This window comes from Bos javanicus, chromosome 16 (genome assembly GCF_032452875.1).
Source record: "Bos javanicus breed banteng chromosome 16, ARS-OSU_banteng_1.0, whole genome shotgun sequence".
Lineage (NCBI taxonomy): Eukaryota > Metazoa > Chordata > Mammalia > Artiodactyla > Bovidae > Bos > Bos javanicus.
Genome location: NC_083883.1, coordinates 75,130,722 through 75,135,791, shown reverse-complemented (window position 1 = coordinate 75,135,791; position 5,070 = coordinate 75,130,722). Strand labels below are relative to the sequence as shown.

The window sequence follows — 5,070 nt, the reverse complement described above, 5'->3', positions numbered from 1 at the left end:
TGATGCCCTATAAATTGTTTTTCAATCAAAGCTTATTTATGAAGTATAAAAATGCCCTATTAACCCAATGGTCAGCCTTTTAGGAATCAAAATTATCCAAAATATAGTTGCTAAGCTGGATATAACAGTAAGCAAAGGAAAAACTCATGAAGAGCATACACTTTGCAGAAGACACTTCAGGCTGCTGTCAGGGGACTAACTTAAAATAAGGATACAAGCTTCTACAGTCTAACTTACTTCAACAATATGTAATTGCTTTTAAGCTATAGTTAGCAATAAATATAAAGTAGTTAGGTATGGAAAGTAGGAAAAACCTAGCCTCTGAAATGAACAAGGGAGGCTCTGGAAGAATCACCAAGCTTTGAACCTGCAAGTGGACATGGGGGTAACTAAAGGAGAAGGGAAGCTAAGCTCTCGGCCACTAAAACAATTCTGAGAGATCTCTGTGCTAAGATATAGATAGCACCTTACCCTGTGTGTGTGTTTATGACTCTCTCATAAAGAAAAGGAAATTATTTTCTGACTACTCTGCTTAGTAAAACAAGGAATTTTATTAGAATTATCTATAATTGTACATATGCGCGTGCACGCGCACACACACACACACAGTGATACTTGAAATTATGTTGTTGCTCAGTCGCCCGGTCATATCCAGTTCTTTGTGACCCCATGCCCTGGCAGCACACCAGGCCTCTTTGTCCCTCACCATCTCCTGAAGTCTGCCCAAGCTCATGTCCATTGCATCGGTGATGCCATCCAGCCATCTCATCCTCTGATGCCCTCTTCTTCTTCAGCCTTCAATCTTTCCCTGCATCAGACTTTTCCAATGTGTCAGCTGTTCACAACAGATGACCAAAATACTGCAGTTTCAACTTCAGCATCAGTCCTTCCGATGAATATTCAGGGTGGATTTCCCTTAAGATTGACTGGTTGGATCTCCTTGCAGTCCAAGGGACTCTCAGGAGTCTTCTCCAACACCACAGTTCAAAGGCATCAATTCTTCGTTGCTCTGTCTTCTTTATGGTCCAGCTTTCACAACCGTGCGTGACCACTGGGAAGACCAGAGCCTTGACTGTATGGACCTTTGTCAGCAAAGTAATGTCTCTGCTCTTCAGCAGAGACAAACTCTCTAGGTTTGTCATAGCTTTCCGGCCAAGAAGCAAACATTCTGATTTCACGGCTGCAGTCAACATCTGCAGTGATTTTAGATCCCAAGCAGAGGGAATCTGTCCCTACTTCCACATGGAAGTATATATATAATTGGAAATCATAGCCATGTGCTTAATACTATCTTTCCATACTATGGAAACTCTGCTCCACTCTTAATAAAGTGTTTAATTTTTGTTTAACCCTCTTCATTGCCCAGTAATTTCTGGTGCAATGTTCAGCCTGACTTTGCCCCTCTGATGTATGTCCATAATGATTGTAACCATGAGTAAGTGATGTGTACAAGCTTTACCACTTTTGATTATAAAGTTAAGTTACATTTCAGTTACTAACCAAATTATTCTAACTTAACCAAAATTTTGCTGTTTTTATCCAGGGATGCACACTATCCTTACAGGTTGCCTGAGTTCAAAGGTCTTCCTCTTTCCTCTGCTAACAGGATTGCCCTTGTCCAAAAATGATAGCCTGCCTTCTCTTTAGGAAAATTCTGATCATCACCCACAGAAATAGAATACTGGGTGCTCACTCAAGAACACAGTGATCTCAAAACAGTGCATTTCTCAAAATGTAAATCATTTACCTACAATTTTATATCCGTGCAAGGTTGAAATTTGTGAACACAGAACTTCAGGTTATTTCTAAAATCCTTCTTTTTTTAGCCTATGTCTTAAAACAATACTTTTAAACTCTCATTTGTAGAGCATCTACAAAATGCCCATCACTGGGCAACGTACTTGACACACATTATCTCACTTAATCCTCACAATAACCATATGAGCTCTGTAGTTTGCATCGTCTTTTTGTTTTTGTTTTAATTGGGATAATAGCACTTCCAAGGATTAAGTGACTTATCCAAGGTCACACTCTTGACAGTAGTAGAATTATAAGACAAACAAATCTCTTATTATTTTTCAAAATTGGACAATTAACCTTAATAATAGCTTGAAGTTTATAGGTTGGTATAGCATCAAATCCACATAGAAAATTAAATGCTTTTTCGCTCTGGTTCTTTTTTCCTTCTTTTACTTTTTTAAATATTGAGATATTACTGATGTGTTATTCTATTTTCAAGTGTTTAACATAATGATTTAGCATTTGTATGTATTACAAAGTGATCACTGAGATATGGGCTTCCCTGGTGGCTTAGAGGTTAAAGCATCTGCCTCCAATGCAGGAGACCCAGGTTCGATCCCTGGGTCGGGAAGATCCCCTGGAGAAGGAAATGGTAACCCACTCCAGTATTCTTGCCTGGAGAATCCCATGGATGGAGAAGCTTGGTAGGCTATGGTTCATGGGGTCCCAAAGAGTTGGACAAGACTGAGCAACTTCCCTTTCACTTTCACTGAGATAAATATAGTTAACATCTAACTCCGTTCTGAGTTATATATTTTTCTTGTGATAAGAACTTTTCAGACCTATTCTTTTGAGACTTTCAAATATCCAATACAGAATTTTTAACTACAGTTACCGGGCTATACATTGCATCCTCTGTCACTCTTTTCAAAGTAGCAATAGACATATCTCTGAGGATGGTATGAAAGAGGTTTTGCATCACTGTGGTTATCCTCTAAAGGTGCCCTAATGAGCCATACCCCTCATATCCAAGCCTTTGCGTGGGTCCCTCTCCCACTGAAAGAAGGATAGTCCTTTGCTTCACTCTAGCCAATAGAATGAAGAGCCAGATCCCATGGAACCATTCCCATGGAGCAGGGCTAATCAGGAACTAGCATCATGTGCTCAGTTGTGGATCAGAAACCACAAAGCGCTTCCTGCCTCTCCCTGCTTTTTGACAGGGGGAGTCTTTTTTGGTCTTTGTCTCACCCTCGGATGTGGAGTGGAGGTGAAGGACAGGTAACTGATTTCTTTAGTCTATAAGTCATAGACTAAAGGTTGAGAGAAACCTTACTCGAGGAGGTTATAACCTCAACAACACTGTGACCCGATTTAGAGGATTCGATTCTAAAGCTCAAGCTTGGGCCTGATGCCTTTGAGGATATTGGAAAGGTAGATGAGCGTATTTGTATGTGGGAGGAATGTAAAGTATTGGGAGCCGGGGATCTTTCTGCATGACTCCCAGTGAGCTACCAGGGCCTCTTCTATTGGAAACTGCTGGACTCTAATCTTCATCTCCTCTGCCCTGCTTGTCAGTAGGTTTCGGTGTACCTTTTTAGCATAAAGCCTTGCCTGATTTCAAACTTGAGAACTGCCTGAGCAGGAGCCTGGCTATATGTTTTAGGCCTCTCAAATCTCCAATTTAGTCCCTCACATCTCTGTATAACTACTGAAATATCTGCTTGTTTTTCTGTTCCCTGCAGTGGCTCTATGCATGGGATAATACCAGTTACTTATTATCTATGCTAGGTTCACCCAAGCAGAAGCAGCGCCATCAGCTCATTTTCCAGTTTTCCCCTCTCTGGAAATTTAGCCACTCTGGTCTGAAGGGCTCTGATATTTCTATGTTGCAATTATGCAGGTGATTTTTATCTCTTGTCTGGTTAGATTTGTGTTAGTTTGTCCATTTTTCTCAGCTGGAGCATCGCTCTACTGTGAAATACTCCATCCTGCCAGAAGCAGTGACATTCTTGATCATCCAATCCAAGGTAGCTGGCTCCACCATCACTCTTTATGAACTATCATCTTCTTGGAACCTATGACTAACTTAAATGATCTTGCCTGATGTTTCTCTTGTTTTCTCATTTTTGCTTCTCTTCCCACTACAATGTAGCTCTCTTTCTATTTTATAGAAAAATATATTTTGCCTTTTTTGTTTTAACTTCTGAATATTTAGATAAAAAGAGAACTCAGCACATAATAGGTTCTCAAAAAATAGCTGCTGAGTAAATGAATGTTGAAGGGGAGACACAGAGTCCCTCAAATCAAGAACTCTGTTTTTCCATTGATTTGGCTCTGCCCATGACCTGAAATAAAGTTCTGCATTCAAAGTGCTACAAAATTTATTTCAAATAATTTGTTCCTGAAGGAATTATGAAATGAAAGTCACTCAGTCGTGTCCGAATCTTTGCAACCCCATAGGCTGTAAACCACCAGGATCCTCTGTCTGTGGGATTCTCCAGGCCAGAATACTGGAATAGGTAGCAGTTCCCTTCTCCAAGGGATCTTCCCAACCCAGGGATCAAACCCACGGCTCCCACATTGAAGGCAGATTCTTTACCATCTGAGCCACCAGGAAGTATAAATGAGAGTATCTAGCAAGGATTAATTCTTCTTCATCTGATACCAAACTTATTCGACAGTTTGTCTTAGAGCCATTGTTTCATATCTTAGTTTTTAGATTTTCCTTGTGTTGTTGTTGCTGTGTGTGATCTCGTTCCCACTAATGTAAAGAAACATTGGAAAGAAAGCTTTATCTGTGTCCAGCTCTGCCTAGTTCTAGCTCAGTTCTATTTTCACCTGAAAAGTATGGAACTATAATGGTTTTTGTCTTGATTTATTGATTTTTAAATAAAAACAGTATATAAGGTATACAACATGGTATTTTGAGATGCACACACACAGTGATGTGATTATTACAGTCCCAAGCGAATTGACTTGTCTTCTCATATTTAGTTACCTTTTCTTTTGATAATAATAACACCTGAAATCCCCTTCGTAGCAAATTCCCAGTTTCAATACTGTTTTATTAATTGTTGTCAACATGCTGTATGTTAGAGCTCTAGACTTGTTCATTCTACATAAATGCAGGAAGCCTAATCATTCTGGAACTCTTCTATCTACCTAGCTTCTCATTTTTGTTACCTGTGCTCACAGAATGCTCTGCTAGCCCGCTTCAGCTTCATCCATCATAAGTAATATCCCCAACTGATCATCAATAATACCGTGAAGAGAAGCCAGAATCACCAGTGTGATGGATGAAATGATATCCGCAAACTGAAGTCACTGTTA

At 39.8% G+C, this 5,070-nt stretch overlaps 1 non-coding gene across 1 annotated transcript; it reads left to right on the top strand.

The window, feature by feature from the left end:
- The first annotated feature begins 2,299 nt into the window (after positions 1 to 2,299).
- On the top strand, positions 2,300 to 2,371 carry TRNAW-CCA (transfer RNA tryptophan (anticodon CCA)). Its single transcript has one exon. It is a non-coding gene; the product is annotated as a tRNA-Trp (tRNA).
- The last annotated feature ends 2,699 nt before the right edge of the window (positions 2,372 to 5,070 follow it).